The sequence below is a fragment of the Bufo bufo genome, chromosome 5 (genome assembly GCF_905171765.1).
Source record: "Bufo bufo chromosome 5, aBufBuf1.1, whole genome shotgun sequence".
NCBI lineage: Eukaryota > Metazoa > Chordata > Amphibia > Anura > Bufonidae > Bufo > Bufo bufo.
Genome location: NC_053393.1, coordinates 388,850,318 through 388,870,931, shown reverse-complemented (window position 1 = coordinate 388,870,931; position 20,614 = coordinate 388,850,318). Strand labels below are relative to the sequence as shown.

At 44.6% G+C, this 20,614-nt stretch overlaps 1 protein-coding gene across 3 annotated transcripts in view; it reads left to right on the top strand.

Moving 5' to 3' along the window:
* The window catches only part of ATXN1 (ataxin 1), a 322,925-nt gene that overhangs the window by 228,068 nt on the left and 74,243 nt on the right, over positions 1-20,614 (top strand). For 2 of the 3 annotated variants that reach the window (XM_040432638.1, XM_040432639.1), the window contains exon 4: positions 5,861-5,918. The gene's annotated coding sequence lies outside the window, so the exon portion shown is untranslated. The remainder of the gene's footprint in view (positions 1-5,860; positions 5,919-20,614) is intronic. The other variant, XM_040432641.1, reaches the window with a different exon arrangement.

Here is a 20,614-nt window from a genome sequence, read left to right as displayed (position 1 = left end):
GTGGTGGTGCAAGACTGCATTCCTTATCATAGCTGCCAAGTTTCCGTGATTTTCAGGGTCAGTCCCAGGTTTTCTGGAAATTTCTGGAAATGGTTGTCCCAGGCATTTTCCTGTGTCTTTAGTAATAACCAGCTACGCAAAATATTCCCATTTTCTGTATACTCTATTAAAACTCTGTAACTTATTCACAACCCCTTTTATTTTAAAAGAATCCATTAAATAACAATAACAGGTAATTGTAACTATGTGAGACAGAATTTCCTCTGATAGGCTTACACATACAGTAAGTGGCATATAAAACATATAAAACATGTATAGTACAAGGTACCAGGTATGTCTGTTCATCTATTTCTTTTATAAATGCCAAATACATATACTGTGTATATATATATATATATATATATATATATATATATATATATATACACACACACACACACACAGAGGGAGAGATAGAGATACATGCTGTTATCAGTCAATGTCTATTCAGAAAGATCTTATGGTCGTCTGTAGAGATGAGCGAATCGAAGCTGACGAAGTGGAGTTCGATCCGAATTTTAGGAATTATTCGATTCACACCGAATCGAAATTTCCTCACGCTTTGTGGTAACAAATCGCATTTTTTCCTAAAATGGCTGCTACACGTGTTACGACATGGAGCAAGGAACTCTGGGAACGAGGGATCACCCACAATGCCATGCATGCAGCCAATCAGCAGCCAGCCAGCCCTGTGATGTCACAGCCCTATAAATAACCTCAGCCACCTTGAATTCAGACATTTTCCAGTGTACTTAGTGTAGGGAGAGACGTTAGCAAGCGCTAGGGACAGTGGTAGAAAAGACTTTAAGGGTCCATTCACACGTCCGTTTTTTCTTTCCTGATCTGTTCCATTTTTTCTGGAACAGATCTGGACCAGATCTGGACCCATTCATTTTCAATGGGTCCTGGAAAAAAATGGACAGCACAATGTGTGCTGTCCGTTTCCGTTGTTCCGTTCCGCATGTCCGTTTAAATATAAAACATGTCCTATTCTTTTCCTGAAAAATCGGATCCTGGTACAATACAAAGTCAATGGATCCGCAAAAAACGGAAGACATACGGATGTCATTCCGTATGTCATCCGTTTTATACAGAATCCGTTCCTGGAAATGACATTTTAATTTTTTATTTTTTTTCAAGAAATCCAAACAACTTTATTTGCTTATTGAAATTTATACATGTTTCCGTTTTTTGCGGATCCGCAAAAAAGGGATGACATACGGATGACATACGGAAACATTTTCAGGAACAACGGATCCGCAAAAAACGGACAGAAAATCGGATTATAGAAAAATACTGACATGTGAATGTAGCCTAAAACTTATAATTTGCTTAATAGAAGTTCAGGGAAAGAGCATTAGAAGTGTAGGGAAAGGATAGGGAGGAATTATTCCACAGTATTGAAGCAGAACAGGGTTCAGTAGGGAAGGTTACAGCCTGGGTAATAGGAACAATCCTATTATACCTTGCTACACTGACTGCGGATCCAGATTGCCATTATACTGCTGCTCATTTCAGGTTTGCAATACCTCTGTAATTCCAGCAAACTGTTCTTGTTATTGGGGTCTTATTAGCCCTTGTGCGGTGCAGTTATATATGTGTTCTAAAGCCTTTTTTTGGCGTGTATTGGGGGGGGGGGAGGGGACTTATTAGCCGTTGTGTGTTGAAGTGAGAAAATTGCAGCCCTTTTTGTATTAGTGGGAAAAAAATATTATTTGCCGTTCACGGCTGCAGTTATATGTTCTAAAGTCTTTTTTTTTGCGTGTATTAGTGGGGGAAAAGAAAAATGGCTTATTAGCTGTTGTGTGGTGAAGTGAGAGGGAGGAATTATTCCACAGTATTGAAGCAGAACAGGGTCCAATAGGGGAGCGTACAGTCTGGGTAATAGGAACAATCCTATTATACCTTGCTACACTGACTGAGGATCCAAATTGCCATTATACTGCTGCTCATTTCAGGTTTGCAATACCTCTGTAATTCCAGCAAACCGTTCTTGTTTTTGGGGTCTTATTAGCCCTTGTGCGGTGCTGTTCTATATATTTTCTAAAGCCTTTTTTGGCATATATTAGTGGGAAAAAAGGGCTTGTCAGCCGTTGTGTGGTGAAGTGAGAAAATTAAGGACCTTTTTGGCGTGTATTAGTGGCAAAAAAGGAAATGGGCTTATTAGCCGTTGTGTGTGAAGTGGGAAAATTGCAGCCCTTTTTGGTGTGTATTAGTGGCAAAAAAAACTTTATTTGCCGTTCACATCTGCAGTTATATGTTCTAAAGCCTTTTTTTGTAGTGTATTAGTGGGGGGAAAAAAAAGGGCTTATTAGCCGTTGTGTGGTCAAGTGAGAAAATTAAAGCCCTTTTTGGCGTGTATTAGTGGCAAAAAAAAAATATTATTTGCCATTCATGGCCGCAGTTATATGTTCTAAAGCCTTTTTTTTTTGTGTATTAGTGGGGGGGGGGGGGAAGGGGCTTATTAGTAGTTCTGTGGTGAAGTAAGAAAATGAGCCCTTTTTGGCATGTATTAATTTCATTTTTATTTACTTATTTGATCTAACAGTATGTCAGACAGAGAAGTGACAGGCCCTGCACAGGGGAAGCGCACAGACCTAAATGTTTCTGGCGCAGGCACAGGTCGCAACAGAGTAAGGGGGCGGGGCAGCAGGGGTCACTTCAAGAGGCCTGAGCTCCCAGTGTCAGCTAGCGGTCCTGTCTTGACCAGTAACCCAGCTGTTCTTGGATGGTTGACTCGATCTTTGATTTCGTCGCAAGTGACATCAGACACCCGCAGCCAACAGTCGGTGGGTTCGTCAGACACAACCCTTAGTTGGAATGGCCCGGGAGCAGGCCCTGTGCCCTAACCTGTCCTCACCCTGCCTCTGTCCTTTTCTGTTCCCTCAGCTAGAGAAGTACTATATGCTGTGGGCTCAGCTCCACTGTACAGCAAGGACGAGCTACTAGGGGACATTCAGCAGCAACTGCCCAGCCAAGATCCGGAGGAGACATCCGGCGCTTCCTCTGGGAGGCGGGCAAGTAGTTATGAGGAGAGTGGCGTGGGAGCTGGTGTTGCGAGCGGTCAGGCTCCTGGCTCAGAGGAGGACATCAGTGACGTGCAAACAGTGCTTGATGATGTAGCTGATCACAATTGGGAGCCGGGTGATGAAGGGGCTTCATCATCATCGGCAGAAGAGGGTGGCAGCTTGCGCGTGAGCCAGAGGTGGAGCCAGCAAGTCGGTAATGTGGCCGGGAGTCAGCAGGGTGGCAGGAGTGGGAGGGCGGGTGCCAAACGTGCCCGGGGTAGACCACCCGCTTCGCAGGAGCCTACCGGCCCGTAAAGTAGCGGTGCAAGGGTTCACGGAGGCAGTGGCGGTAGCAGTCAGTGCGGAGTGTTGGGGGTAAAATCACCTACTTGGTGGTGTTGCAGTTTTTTGTTAAGCCGCCAGGGGAGGTGAACATGGCAATTTGTCAATTCTGTGGGCAGAAGGTGAAGCGTGGCCAGGGTGCCAATGCACCACGGCCCTGCGTCAACATATGCAGCGTCACCATAAAGTGACCTGGGAGAACTGTATGGGAGAACTGTGGCTCCAATGTGGTGGTTCAGCCTACTGCAGCAACCGCTGCGTCACCCAGTGGCACGCACCCGATTTCAGGCAGTCAAGGCTCCACCACCTCAGCCGAAGGAAGCTGTCTGTACTTCCCATTATCTATTTTGCCTTTTTGGCCTGGACGACGTCACCATTTATTTGACCTTTCTTCTGATCTGTCATAAGGAAGGAAAAATTAGAAGCACAACGGATCCTGCCTGTGTAGCAGCTATAAGGGCTCTATGGTCCCATCAGAATTGGCTTATGATTTGGAAGCCAAAAGCAGGAGTGGGTACAAAACACAGAAGACATGCATTTTTTTTTTCTTGGTGAGAAGCGGCTTCTTTGCTTCCCTTTTTGAAACTAGGCCATCCTCCAAAAGCCTTCGCCTCACTGTGCATGCAGATACACTCACACATACCTGCTGCCATTCCTGAGCAAGCTCTGCACTAATGGTGAGCCAATCATAGAGCTGAAGCCTCTTTATGAGGCAGTCCTGTCACTTGTTGGACTTTTTTGGGTGCCCTGAAGCCTTCTTCACAGCAATTAAACCTCTCTCCTTGAAGTTATTGATGAGCTGATAAATGCTTGATCTCGGTGCAATGTACAAGCAGCAATGTCATTGCCTGTGAATCCCCTTTGATGCAAAGCAGTGATGACTGGTGAACACAATAAGGCTACATTGTGGATCTGCAAAAAAAATAAAAAAGTATGACATCCCTATGCCATCCATTTTGGATCCATTGTAACAATGCCTAAAACGGACAAGAATAGGACATGTTATATTTTTTTTGCGGGGCTACGGAACGGAAATACTAATGCAGATAGCAGACGGTGTGCTGTCCACATTTTTTGCGGATCCATTGAAATAAATGGGTCCGTATCCTATCCGCAAAAAAAACGGAACGGACATGGAAACAAAATACGTTCGTGTGCATGAGGCCTAAGACAATGATTTCAAGCAACCTCCCCCCTACTTTTAAAGCAACCATTCTGCTCTTCTAATTCAATCAGCATGGCAGAATTATATCAGCAGTCTTGTCCTTGTTAACACTTTCTACAGAGCTAACAAGAAGTTCATTGAAATTATGTTATCAGGTCAGTTTGTGGCAGGGCTGAAATACCATCCAAATTGAGCTTTGGCATTTCATTTTTATGGCTAGGAATGACTTTGTAATTAATTGCAATTTACCTGATCACTCTTCATAGCAATATAGAATTGATGCAAATTGCCACCAGAAAAATTGAAACAGCACACTTTGTGAAAGCCTAAATTTGAGTCAGTCTCAAATCTTTTAGCCACTACTGTACACCTCTCCAAGCTCCATCATTCCATCTCTCAGGCTGTCCATGTTCTGCTTCTCTTCATAATGGGGGGGAAATATCTAAACTATAATAGTATAATTCTGTATTGTTGTTTTTGAAGAATGCTTTTTTTACTGTAGCATCATGCAGCAAAATTGCTGCTCATATTATGCAGAATGAAGTGCTGGTGAATACAGCTTTTGGCCTGACGTGCGCAGTATCATTGTAATCTATGATGCTTTGTGCTCCTGTGCGCACGATCAATGCCGATCCGAGACATATGGCCCACTCATGGACTGTATGTCTAGGAGGGCATATGGTCGTGTGCAAGGGCCCTTTATGAGATGCTGGATCATCAATGCTGATTTTGTAAGGACTATGAAATGTGACTGAGAACAATCGTATGTAGGAAACAGCCTAAGGCCTCCTGCACACGACCGTAGGTGTCCTGTTGCCGTATATATGCGGATCCGCAATACACAGGCACCGTTCCATGTGCATTCCGCATCACAGATGTGGACCCATTGACTTGAATGGGTCCGCAAATCCAGAATTGCGGAACGATGCGGACGGAAGCACAGAACGGAATCCTACGGAAGCACTACGGAGTGTTTCTGTGCGGTTCCGTTCCATACTTTCATTCTGCAAAAAGATAGAACTTGCTCTATCTTTTTGGGGACAGGGCGGGTTCCGATCCGTGCTTCCATTTCGCATCTCCGTGATTGCGGACCCATTCAAGTTAAAGGGTCCACATCCGTGATGCAAGCTGCAATATGGCCACGGGCACACAACGTTCATGTGCAAGAGGCCTTACTAAAATAACTAGGGCTGCATTTTGTAATTATGTCTTATTTGTTAATCGTTTCCATTTTCAGTTTAGTAATGTCAGACATCTTTAGCCACTCTAAAATGTTGTAAAATAATACATTTATTTTGTGTTTTAGTTTTATGAAGAAGCTGGAACTTCCTCTATCTGAGACACGGAAACAGATCCTCCAGTAGGTAAGAGATCATTACACAGACCATAGCTCCAACAAACACTGGTCATTTCTTAAAAATAACTCTAAAAAGTGAGAAGTCGCGCGCACGCGCGCACACACAATGCTTGACAGGTGGCAAACACTCTAGCAGAGCACAGTGTGGAGGAGTAGCACCATCATGTATGAAGAAGGCATGGCTGTGGAACAATAAGATATAGCTGTGGTAGCTGTAATTAAGACCACTTTCACACAGCCAGTATCTTTCTTCATTTTTTCTAAGCCAAAACCAAAAGTGGATTCAAAACACTGAAGAAAGTTCAAATATTTCCATTATAGGGTTTGTCTGTAGGCTCATCTCCTGGTTTTGGCTTGGAAATACTGATGCAAAATACTGACCACTGACCATGTGCAAGTGGACTAGAAGGCCTACTAGAGCCTCTGATGCATGCAATAAAGATTCAGTAGCGGCAGAGTTCTCAGTGCTACATGTGCCTTTAACTGATTCCCTTGAAGAATATCAAACTCCTAGACGCCACAAAAAGTAGATCCCATACTGAAAGTGGGGCCACTCTTGATGTAAGCCACACATTTCATGTTACTAGGAGTGTGTCCCATGTACATGCAGCAAGCCCCTGAGGAGCCGCTGCAGAGGATGGGAATAGTAGTGGTCCTGATGAAGTGTTGTATTACGGTGTACTCTCTCAGGCTATTGGTCCCTGGCGTATCGTGCAGTGGAAATGTAGTTTGAAGAATGAGGCCAGTGGTAAATGTACAACAATCTCTTTTTACTAAGTGCAAAATATAACATCTGGTATATTCAATAGGAGTAGATTCAAAGTGAAGTTTCTGACACCAATTAAAGAGGTATGGTGGCAGATATAGCTGCATCTTAGCACTTGTGGGTACAGGTGTCCACTGTCAGGTTCAGACTTGAACTTTAACTGGCCTTGTAGTACCTGAGCAGTGACTGAAATGCAGGATTTTACTGATCACTCTGCTGTCTTATCTTTTCTTCAGTCAGGATTAAATTGATTCTTCTGGAGAATCTTTGCAAGGAGATAGAGCTCTGCAGTGTGCTTCCTCTCCTTTCTCTAGCTGCTTTCGAACTCCTTCTCCTGGCAGGAAGTAGGACCAGCCCACTCCTACTGAGAGAGGAATAGGGTTGTTAGAACTGTGCTTGCCAACCATTGCCAACTATTAACTCCACTGCTGGAATAAATTGAATAGCACCACATTACATTGCATATCATTGCATATGAAACAGTAAACACTTGTAGATACCCCTAGTTATGGGGTACTGCATATTCTTGTTATATGCAGTTCCAAACAGGGAAAAATGGCAGAACAATACCAAGGATGAAGCAAAGAGCACATTTTTCACCAAATCCTATTAATTATCACAAATTTTTCAAAAAAAACTTTTGAAATGTCATAGAGACATATCAAAAGTTTTAATCACTGGTGGTCTGAGTGTTGAGCTATAGCTTGCATATTGCACTTTCTCTCCTCGTGCTGTGGACAGAATTAAGACGGGCCCATAGACTTCTATGGAGCCCTTATCATTCAGTGAGGAGAGAGAGCGCTTCTCTCCCTTCATTCTAGATAACGGTGGGGGTCTCAGAACTCAGGTCCCCCACTGATACAAACTTTTCAGTATTTTAAAGTTAGTGACACTTTAAAAAATTTGACAATGCTAACTGTAAACTAGATACTGAGAAATGCATTATCTTTGCAAACCTTGACATGAAGATCTGGTTTAGAGCGAACACAAATTACAGTTGAAAATGTGTGGGACATACAATAGAAGCATTTAGACTATAACTACATTTTGATCAAGGCTGACATTCCGGAATCAGTTTACAATGGCAAACTTCCATTAGAACTTAGCTATACTGTGTAGATGATTATGTATAAAACTTCTAATTCCAAGTTTTTTCCTTGGACAAGAGTAACTAATTGTCTCCCAAGGGGCTTGCCCACTTCTTCCTAAACTTAAGGAACACCCTAGTGAAATATGAATGTGCTAAATTTATGGGTTTGTGGATAACAGTAAAACCTCAGTATTCCTTCTAACCTTCTTCCTCTTTGGATTTGATTCTTCCATTAGTTTCAACTTTTATGTTTGTATTGGTGAGAATCATGTATGTGTTAGATGGAGTAGACATAAGGATACGGTACAGTTTCAAGGAAAAAATGTGATGTGCCAAAAAGAGAGGGCATAGAATGACACAGCACACTCATGAGATCATGGAATTAGATAATGGATCATCTGCAGCTTTCTTTATTCTTGACATCTGATGGCTGAAGATATTGCACTAAGTCTGTTTCCACGTCATATTTTAGCATATGTCTTACAGATTTAACACCCGGACCTCATCAGCTTTATCAAACCGGCTTAGATCACCGTTGGGTTTAATAGTGTTTAAAGTTCGGTAGGGTAAAGCTGGCCATACACATTAGATAGCTGTTGGCAGACAGCTATATCTCCCATACACATGCCTGCCCGGCTGTGCCCTGAACGGGTACAGGGGAGAAAGTAAATTCTGCATACTTCTGGTAGTGGTTTATCTCCTGAGGGCAAAGTTATAGGCCAGCTGAAATGCTACTGCCTGATCCTTATCTGCTGTGAAGATCAAGACGGGAGGACCCCATACACTTTAGATGGCTGTCCAATCCGACCAAGATCAACAGGTTTGGCCAACATGCAGGGGCGTAACTAAAAGCTCATGGGGCCTAGTGCAAGAGTTCAGCTTGTGCCCCCCTTACCTCAGTGCTTGTTGGAAAGGGGCAGGGGAGCACGTAGCCTTCCTGCTGCCTGACGCAAACATTGAAAGGGCACCCCCTCATGCCAAATTCTTGACCTAACCCCTTCCGTCCAGCCAGAGGGGTAAATTGACCAGCATGCACTTTCTATAATGCCAGTGTCTTATGTGGCACAAGGGTCTTTGGCCCCTCAGGCTCCTGGGCCCGGTAACGACTGCTACCTCTGCACCCCCTATAGCTACGCCCCTGCCAACATGAATGTAATGTGTATGGCTGGGGTTACAGCATAGGACAAACATTAACATACCTCTCCATAACGACCATTTAGAACCAACCTAAGGATCATTCTACAGAGTTGTATGGTAATTTCATATGCAGGCATACTGAGTTTTTTTTATTATCTTGTGGGTTCACATGGAATCTAAGCTAAAACAAAATTGTGGCATGTTCCAACCTACATGTTTCGTATTACACAGGTATTCTCCCCATTGTTTTTAGGGGGATGCTGGCACTATATGGGGGCACATAAATGACTACAGCTTCTTAATACAGAACTATAGGGTCTCTGAGCGCCATTATGCAGGCTGTGTACACTCGGCTTTACTATGTTCATAAGACCTCATTCTGCTAGACCCAGGCAATGAATGATCTATCACCTAACATGAAGTTTAGCATTGGTTATATCTTTGCCTTTAGATTTTTTTTGCTGCCTATTACCAATTTCAAATGTGAGGCTCCCAATTCTTTTTAGCCTGAATGTACATAAGGTAACAGTCAATGGCCATCCTTCTTTCTAATCTAATCAGCCTTATACTTGTATATGTTGTAAATGGTGATACATTTAGTAATATTCTCTCAGCTAAATTCCCTGTCCCTTGAATTGTGAACATTTTCACACACTGTAAAGATTTGATTAGTTATACAAGTAATGCAGGTGCATTATACAAGGCAGACTTACTTTATAACATGCAGGCGGTCATTTATCAAACTGGTTTAAAGTAGAACTGGCTTAGTTGCCCCTAGCAACCAATCAGATTCTACTTTTCATTTTGGAAAATGAAAGGAGAATCTTATTGGTTGCTATGGGCAACTAAGCCAGTTCTACTTTACACCCGTTTGATGAATGACCCCCACAGTTTCTACAAAAATACATAAAATGCAGTGTCGGACTGGTCCACCGGAGTACCAGAGGATCCGGTGGGCCCAGGGTTTAATACCGTAGTGAGTTTTAATCCCCACTGTGCAGGACATTTGGACACATTTTGCTTAGCAAATCTACAGAATTGTCAACTCATATTTTGCATACTGAAATATGCTTAAAGGGGTTATCCAACCCCCATAATGACCCCTCTAATTCCCGGGTACCTCATATAGGTTATACTTTCCTGTCACTTCTGATCTCCGCATGGCTCCGCTGCCTCTCCTCGTCGTACGGATCAAAACATCCAGCAACAGGGTAGGGGTTATCCACGCCATCCAACCAGGTACGTAACTAGAAATGGTTGGGCCCCATAGCAAATTTTTATAAATTCCCCCCCTAGCAACCCACTCCAACCCATTTCCCCCTAGCAACCCCCACTTGTGCGGCTAGACAAGATAGTCAGTTCTCGCCATACAACCCCCCACCCAATCAGTCACTTAAGGCCCCATTCACACAAATGTATTTTTGATCCAGATCTGATCCACATTTTTTGCTGATCACACATGGACCCATTCATTTCTATGAGTCTGCAAAAAAAAACAGACAGCACACTGTGTGCGATCCACATGTGTATTTATGTTCTGCTTTCCTGCAAAAAAGATAGAGCACGTCCTATACTTGTCCATTTTGCAGACAAGAATAGGCATTGTTACAATGGATCCACAAAAAATGAATGTAACACGGACCTCACACGGATGACATACCTTCTTCTGGGGATCTGTGTTTTGCGGACCGCAAAATACATACAGTCATGTGAATGCACCCTAACAAATATAAAAATAAGATAAACAGGTGCAGCAATAGGTAAAGAATGTCATAATGTTGGTTAGGCCTCATGCACACGACCTTTTTTTTTAAGGTCCGCAAAAACGGGGTCCGTAGGTCCGTGATCCGTGACCGTTTTTTCGTCCGTGGGTCTTCCTTGATTTTTGGAGGATCCACGGACATGAAAAAAAAGTCGTTTGGGTGTCCGCTTCAGCTTAGAATATACTAAAAGAACTGTGTACATGACTGCCCCCTGCTGCCTGGCAGGTGCTGCCAGGCAGCAGGGGCCAGACCCCCCCCCCTGTAGTTAACACATTGGTGGCCAGTGCGGCCGGCCCCCCCTCCCTCCCCTGTAGTTAACACATTGGTGGCCAGTGTGGCCTGCCCCCCTCCCTCCCCTGTAGTTAACACATTGGTGGCCAGTGCGGCCAGCCCCCCCTCCCTCCTCTGTAGTTAACACATTGGTGGCCAGTGTGGCCTGCCCCCCTTCCCCCACTGTAGTACTGTAGATTCATTGGTGGCCAGTGGGCCCCCCCTCCCTCCCCCTCCTAATTAAAACCTCCCCCCCTATCATTGGTGGCAGCGGAGAGTACCGATCGGAGTCCCAGTTTAATCGCTGGGGCTCCAATCGTTAACCATGGCAACCAGGACGCTACTGCAGTCCTGGTTGCCATGGTTACTTAGCAATTTTTAGAAGCATTATACTTACCTGCGAGCTGCGATGTCTGTGACCGGCCGGGCGCTCCTCCTACTGGTAAGTGACAGGTCTGTGCTATAAGCAATGCGCCGCACAGACCTTTCACTTACCAGTAGGAGGAGCGCCCGGCTGGTCACAGACATCGCAGCTCGCAGTAGCGTCCTGGTTGCCATGGTTACCGATCGGAGCCCCAGCGATTAAACTGGGACTCCGATCGGTACTCTCCGCTGCCACCAATGATAGGGGGGAGATTTTAATTAGGAGGGGGAGGGAGTGGGGCCCACTGGCCACCAATGAATCTACAGTACTATAGGGGAGGGAGGGGGGGGCGGCCGCACTGGCCACCAATTTGTTAACTACAGGGGAGGGAGGGGGGGCCGGCCGCACTGGCCACCAATGTGTTAACTACAGGGGAGGGAGGGGGGCCGGCCTCACTGGCCACCAATGTGTGAAATACAAGGGAGGGAGGGGGGGGCCCACTGGCCACCAATGAATTTAAAACTGGGGAGGGAGGGGGGTGTGCCCCCTCCTGCCTGGCAGCTCATGATCTCTTACAGGGGGCTATGATATGCACAATTAACCCCTCAGGTGCAGCACCTGAGGGGTTAATTGTGTGGATCACAGCCCCCTGTAAGAGATCGGGTGCTGCCAGGCAGCAGGGGGCAGTCATGTACACAGTTCAAAGTATATTCTAACTAGAAGCGTCCCCATCACTATAGGAACGCCTCTGTGTTAGAATATACTGTCGGATCTGAAGTGAAAAAGCTTTTATGCAGACGGATCTGCGGATCCGTCTGTGTGAAAGTAGCCTACGGCCACGGACGCCAATCTTGTGTGCATCCGTGTTTTTTCACGGACCCATTGACTTGAATGGGTCCGTGAACTGTTGTCCGTCAAAAAAAATAGGACAGGTCCTATATTTTTGACGGACAGGAAACACGGATCACGGATGCGGCTGCAAAACGGTGCACTTTCCGATTTTTCAATCAAGAAAGTCAATGGGTCCGCGAAGAAAAATGGAAAACGGCACAACGGCCACAAATGCACACAACGGTTGTGTGCATGATGCCTTATAGTGATGATGTTTACCCGTGCTCTGCCAATACAGGTCATAGCAATGTTGTAGAAAACTGCGGCACTCCAATGATACAAAAATTCTTCTTATTTTATTCACACCGCATGTAGCATGTTTTGCCAATACAGGTCGCCAGGTCTCCCTACCTCCTTACACACCTACAGGGGAAAAATTAGAATATCCTGCAAAGTTCATTTATTTCAGTAATGCAACTTAAAAGGTGAAACTAACATATGAGATAGACTTATTACAAGGTTTAAAAGTAATATCAGGAAGTATTACTTTACTGAGAGAGTAGTGGATGCATGGAATAGCCTTCCTGCAGAAGTGGTAGCTGCAAATACAGTGAAGGAGTTTAAACATGCATGGGATAGGCATAAGGCCATCCTTCATATAAGATAGGGCATGGGGCTATTCATAGTATTCAGTATATTGGGCAGACTAGATGGGCCAAATGGTTCTTATCTCCTGACACATTCTATGTTTCTATGTTTCAACTGAGACTAGAATGGAGTGGTAACAGGAGGTCCTCTTTTCTCTTCACCTCATTCCCAATTTTAACTCATAGCTCATATCTCACAATAACCATAGTATATAACTGACCACATACAATTTATCTGTACACACTGCATTTATTATATCTTGTACTTCACGTGTCAGTAAAGTGCTATATATACTATATATCTATACACACTTTATCTATTATACCTTTTACGTGTCACATCAGTACATTGCTCTATAGATAATGCATTGTGTACAGATACATATATAGTATATACAGCGGTGTACTGATATGTGAAGTACGAGGTATAATAGATGCAGTTTGTACAGATATATAGTATATATAGAACTTTACTGACATCTGAAGTACAAGGTATAATAGATGCAGTGTGTTAAGATATATAAAATATACAGCATTGTACTGGTATGTGAGGTATGAGGTGTAATTTATACCTCATACCTCCGATATTAGTACACTGCTGTATATACTGGCCAGGAACGGATAGTGGGAGGGGCTACGAATGGGGCATAGGCACCCAATTTAGATTCTTGCTATGGGGCCCAGTGATTTCTATGTACACCCCTTTAGGCATGCCTGCCAATCAGCTGTTTGAAGACACCATGGGACTTGGGAGATTGCTGCAACCTCTTCATTGTTTATACTGTGCAGCTTAGTGCAGCTGTAAGGTTTTTAGAGACCTGAGTTTATAGATTGTAGTTAGCATAATTCATTTAAACAGGACCTGTCTCCTCCCCTGATATGTCGGCTTTAGTAACTACTTGCATTCCCATGCAATACCAATTCAAGTAGCGTCTTTTCTTATAACTCTATGTCATGTCATTCCCCTGTTATTCCTACCTGCAGTTTATGAATGAATTGCAGTCTGCAATATAGGACCAACTGGATGTTACCAGTTGGTGGTGTGTCCCTACTCAGTCTGACACTGGCACTGATAGTCTCAAACTGTGCAGTGCCACTGTGCAGACTGCTGGAAATTCATTCATACAATTCAAGTAGTAGTAATAGGGGAATGGCACAACACGGAGTTATAAGAATAAATGATCCTGAACTTTTCTTACATGAGGAATGCAAGTAGTTACTATAACAGGAGAGGTTACAGGTCCTCTTGAAACCCTTCCCAACCGCCTCACGTAAATTTACGTTGGTGGTTAAGTATTTAAAAACAGTGCCCGCTCTAGAGCGCAGAAGGCGCCAGAGCCGATGGGTGCCTGCTGTTTTAAACATCAGGCACCTGGGACCAATATATGCGATCGATGATAATGTTGATTGCATACATTTAACCCTTCAGATGTCAAATGTGACCAAGGCATCTGGGAGATCAGAAACCGGGAGCACATGTTGAGCATCAGGGGAGCGGGACTGTGTACAGCAGCCTTTGTATTCCTGAGTGATAAGAGGCTGCCACCCACCAGTTCCTAAGGAGAGCCTGCCTGTGGCAGGGCTCCATAGGAACTTGTTGTAATTCTAATAGGCTCCAAAGTTAATGCATTGTGTTCTATGAGAAAAGCAATAAATGACAAAAAGAAAGCATTTAAATTACTAAAACGGGAGGGTAGCGAGGAAGCACTGAAAAACTATAAGAAAAAAAAATGGAATATGTAAAAAACAAATAAAAGCAGCCAAATTAGAGACCGAGAGATTAATTGCCAAAGAGAGCAGAACTAACCCTAAAAAAAATTGTAATTTGGATGATTATGGCTTACAGTTTTGGGGTACCCTTTGCTCAGGGCGTATGGATTAATTAGCTGACTAAAATGCGACACTTTGAGCCTAGAATATTGAACCTTTTCACAAAATTCTAATTTTAAACTGCATTAATGCAATTCCTTTTAATTTGCATTACTAAAATAAATGGACTTTTGCACGATATTCTAATTTTTCGAGTTTCACCTGTATTTATCATGTAACCTTTGGAATGTGATCTGCTGCGTAGAGAATAAGATGCCTCCTATGTGAACCTTCTCACATGAAAACAAAAAATTTAGCATTTGCTTTGGAAGAATGTCGGAATCTATTTACAATTATTTATAAAAATGAAAGACTTTGTAAAAAAGCAAATGGCTCCCATTGCCTGCACAAGGAAAGTCTCTAAATCAATAGTTAGATCTTTGAAATCTCAGATGATATCAGTTATGCAGCTGCTTCAAGTAAATTGAAAGGCGCTGTGCAATAAAATTAATCTTTGTGCTGTACAAACAGCCCCACAAGTGCACATTGTAACATCCATTCCTTTTCTAGTCCTTCCTTACCTACATCACCATTCAGACCCTGATTGGCAGATTTCAGGCGAATGGAAAGTTTTAATGAAGGAAAAATCTAGTTGGATGCAAAACTAGAGATTATTATGGTTTACAGTGGTTTAATGCATAGCATTTTATGCAAAACACACATTTATTGCAGTGCTTTTCTGACTTTTTTTGCATTTAACTGTAATTCAGTAGGGAAGTATAAGTGCACTACCTGCAATGTGTTTGTTGTGGCATTTTTCTAAATTTTTCATGCATTTTATTTTTTTTTTTTAAATGGATGAAAACCGGCATATAAAAAATGAATGAATAACGCCACCCAAAGAAACACATAAATAGTGATGGACGAACATCGGCGTCTGTCTATGGGTTGGCTGAAAGAATCATCTCATATCCGAAGTGACCAACACATCTTCAAACCGCTCTTTTCTTGCAGGCGCGGTAAGATTGGTACCCGCACCTGTTTCGCTGTGGGTGGAAATTCCTCTGCCAATGGAAATGCTGCATTCTGCCAGCCCTCTGTGATGCTGGTAACATGTCTGCCATTTTGTGTTTGTACCGGGTGTCTAAATACGTTGCCACCCAGTACGTTGCCCTTTATGCTTTTTATACGGGGGTCCCTCTTCAAACCCTGGAGCACTAAATTGGAAGCAGTGGAGCACCCTGTCTTCTGCTCATCGCCCAGGAGATTATATTCTCCCCCAGCCACGGACAACACCAGGGATCCCCGAAAAGTTTATAGTCCACCTCAAAGCCTGCTCTTCTTGCTCCTCCTCCCCCAGCCACCATCCTCCTCTGACTCCTCTTCAGACTCCTACTGACTTGTCTCAGATGGAGTAGCCCCCCGTGGGAATTCATTCAGCATTGCGGCCTCCTCATATTCCTGCTCCTTCTCCTCGATGGCTTGATCAATGACACGACGCAATGCACGCTCCAGAAAGAAGGTGTAAGGTACGATGTCGCTTATGGCGCCCTGGCTGCAACTGATCAGTTTGGTGACCTCATCAAATGGCCGCGGTGAAAATAAACCAAGCTCCCCAGAACCTGTCCTGCTGCAGAGTTCGTACAGGTAGTCGTTAACGGCATGTTGCTGCTGGAGCAGCCTATCAAGCATATGCAAGATGGAGTTCCAGCGCGTCGGGCTGTCACAAATCAGACGTCTGACGGGCAGGTGGTGTCGCTGCTGAACGTCAGCAAGGCGAGCCATGGCCGTGTAAGATCTTCTAAAATGGCCAGACATTTTCCTGGCCTGCTGCAAGACGTCCTGGACCCCGGGGTATTTGGTAACGAATTGCTGCACGACTAAGTTCGGGACGTGTGCCATGCATGGCACATATGTCGTTTTTAGCATGCTCAGCAGATTGGCACCGTTGTCGCACACCAGTTTACCAACTGTCAAATTGAGAGGGGTTAGCCACTGATCGGCCTGTGACTGCAGAGCTGAAAGCAGTGCAGGACCGGTGTGGCTATTGGCTTCCAGGCACAACAGCCGCAGCACAGCATGGCAAAGTATCACCTGGCACGTCTAATAGGTTCTGGTGAGCTTGGGGGGCGCAGTGAAAGAGGCGGTAGCAGTGTAAAAGGAGGAGTCAGCCGAGAAGGAGACGGAGGATGGAGTAGGAGGAGGAGAAGAAGAGGCAGCCTGCATGCAATCCGTGGCGGTAACACCAAATCCCCATTGGAGCCACGGGTTACATGCTTGACGGCCGTCAGAAGGTTCACCCAGTGGGCAGTAAAAGTTACGTACCTTCTCTGCCCGTGTTTGCTAGACCACCTGCAGATGGCAACACTATTGTCAGCAGCTGACACGTAAAAAAAAGCCCACACTGCGGAGCCATGTGACGTCATCCTGCGAGCGCCAGAAGTGACCATGCATGGTGGATGGCTCGCTCCAGATACATTTTCAGTCTGCTTTTTGCCTCCTGTGCCCTGCGAGCTCTGCCCGCTTCTCCTCCTTCTCCTCCCTGCTGCTCTATCTTTCCCTATGAACTCCCCTCCTCTTCCTCTCTTGTGGGCGTCACCTTCACCACCACTGACATTTGAGATCTTGGAGTAGGCAGCAACAGAGGGGACCTCCTTCCTTGGGCTGATCTGGGTACTGTCGTCAGACCGCTGGGTGGCAGCCGTTGCTACCTCCTCTTCCTCATCTGATGTCAAGAATGGCTGCGCATCGGAAAGGTCTGGGAATGGATAGGAAAACAATTCCTCTGACTCGAGAGGAGGGGCTATGGTGGTGGTGGTGGTGTCTTTGGGGGTGCACACAGCAGAGAGTGAGGAGGGTGCAGATGCAGAGGATGAGGAGGGTGCAGAAGCGGAAGGCTGAATGAGCCACTCAACCAACTCTGGTGCGTCCTTTGAAGTAATCGCACACGCCTTCTCCAACTTCCCACTTAGGCTCCGGCCTGGTGCACCTGCCTGACCCCTACCACCCCTTCTGAACGGCCTGCCTCTTCCTTTGCCTGTCATTTTCAAAATTACCCTGTGCCTAAGTCCCTAGAGAAGAGCAGTATTTGCGGAAGCAGGTATATAGCAGGCCTCAATCAATATTAGGTGGAAACAGGTATATCAAACCCCTTAAACAGTATTTTGTGGAAGCAGTTGTCTCGCAGGCCTCAATCAATATTTTGTGGGAGCAGATATATCAATCCCCTTAATCAGTATTTTGTGGAAGCAGGTATATCGCCGCCCTAAATCAGTATTTTGTGGAAGCAGGTATATCAATCTCCTTAATCAGTATTTTGTGGAAGCAGGTATATCGCAGGCCTCAATCAATATTTTGTGGAAGCAGGTATATCAAACCCCTTAATCAGTATTTTGTGGAAGCAGGTATCTCGCAGGCCTCAATCAATATTTGGTGGAAACAGGTATATCAATCCCGTTAATCAGTATTTTGTGGAAGCAGGTATATCAATCCATTTAATCAGTATTTTGTGGAAGCAGGTATCATGCAGGCCTCAATCAATATTTGGTGGAAACAGGTATATCGAACCCCTTAATCAGTATTTTGTGGAAGCAGGTATATCAATCTTCTGAATCAGTATTTTGTGGAAGCAGGTATATCGCAGGCCTCAATCAATATTTGGTGGAAGAAGGTATATCAAATCCCTTAATCAGTATTTTGTGGAAGCAGGTATATCGCACCCCTCAATCAATATTTGGTGGAAGCAGGTATATCGAACCCCTTAATCAGCATTTTGTGGAAGCAAGTATATTACACCCCTCAATTATTTTTTTTTGCCACAACAGTTATGTCACACCACCCTGTTTATTTAGGGCAACAGGTATATCGCAGCCCTCAATCAGTATTTTGTGGAAGAAGGTATATTACACCCCTCAATACGTTTTTTTTGGGGGCAACAGGTATATCACACCCGTTGCAAATAGTTGTTCCAATAGCGCTTGTCCCTCTATATAGCTGCGATATTGCAGCAGAACCGCACACAACTGCTGCACAATACAAATGCACAATATACTTTCTATGTTAGAAAGTATATTATAGGTATATCACACCCCTAGATCAGTTTTTTGGGGGGCAACAGGTATATCACACCCATTGCAATTAGTTGTTCCAATTACGCTTGTCCCTCTATATAGCTGCGGGCCACCTATCTCGTGTGTATGGCTAGCTTTCAAATAGTGACTAGGTGCCTCTTTTAACATGACAATAGCTGTTGTCTCAACTATCATTTGGCTGATAGATCTTTCCCAACTTTCCTATGCACTACACACTCGTTACAGCCAAGCTTGTATGTGTTTTCAATGGAGAGAGGGGAGAAAGCCACTGGCGGCTGGTTTTCTCCTGGGAGAACAAAAGGATGGGAAGTTGAAATTCTTCTCTCCCCTGGCATCTTCTGTTGGGGGAGAGTCAGAAGGTCACTTCATATTGTCAGCCTGTCCCATGGAATGAGCAGTTTTGGCCGACATTGCGCATGGTATGAATGCCCTTAAAGGGGTTGTCCCATGAAAAGTATTCTACACTTTACAAAACAGAACTGTCACGGATGGTGTACAGGAAACAAGACAATACCATATAAACAATATCTCTCTGGATCCACAACTAAGGAACAAAGGGAGACCCCTGCAATAGACCTGCCGCTCTCCCTCACTGCTTAGCCTATGCGAACACCCCAAAGGTGGATGGCCGCATATCCACGTTCCTCGGCTATCTATTACCTGAAGACCCTACAATAGTGAAGGGACATGACCACCGGCTCCCTACACTGACACGAAGGGAGTCAGGGTCACCTGGATCCAGAAAAGACAAAATCATAAATACATAAACAGCACTTATCTTGCAGACGAATGACGACTGACGACTGGGAACAGGGAACTGGGAACTGCATGCACACACACTCCAGGAAGTTGTATCAGCCGCACACTACTGCATTATGGGGAGGAACTTAAAGGGTAGCGATCAGTCTAACTGCATGACAGCTGAGATAGACTAACGATGTCCGTCACTGGGAACCCACATCCTCTCCTCAGGACCATAACCCTCCCAATGAACGAGGTACTGGAGGGAACCGCGGACAAGACGAGAATCCACAATCCTAGAGACCTGAAATTCAAGATTTCCATCAACCATAATCGGAGGAGGAGGCAAAGGCGAGGGTACAATAGGTTGAACATAAGGTTTCAATAAGGACTTATGAAAAACATTATGGATCTTCCAAGTCTGAGGAAGATCAAGACGGTAGGCAACAGGATTGATGACAGACAGGATATTGTAAGGCCCAATAAACCTAGGACCCAACTTCCAGGAGGGAACCTTCAATTTGATATTCTTGGTAGACAACCACACCAGATCACCAACATTCAGGTCCGGACCAGGCACACGTCTCTTATCCGCCACACGCTTATATCTCTCACTCATGCTCTTTAGATTATCCTGAATCTTTTGCCAAATAGATGACAAAGACGAGGAGAATCTGTCCTCATCAGGCAAACCAGAAGAGCCCTCTCCCGAGAAAGTCCCAAACTGCGGATGGAACCCATATGCACCAAAAAATGGTGACTTATCAGAGGACTCTTTGCAGTATAAAGACCAGCACTGCAAATATTCGGGTATCTACCTCTTGACCGCGCACCTGGACTGCGACTGATGCGCAGTGCCGCCCATTCATTTATTTCATTTATCAGAGGACTCCTGACGACGGTTATTTAAAGCAAACTCAGCAAGGGACAAAAAAGAACACCAATCCTCCTGATTCTCCGCCACAAAACAGCGCAGATATGTCTCCAGATTCTGATTGACGCGCTCTGTCTGGCCATTCGACTGCGGATGGAAAGCAGAAGAGAATGACAACCGAACCCCCAAGCGAGAACAGAAAGCCTTCCAGAATCTGGAAACAAACTGCGTGCCCCTATCAGAGACTATGTCTGAAGGAATCCCATGCAATTTGACAATGTGGTCAATAAATGCCTGCGCCAGCGTCTTAGCATTGGGCA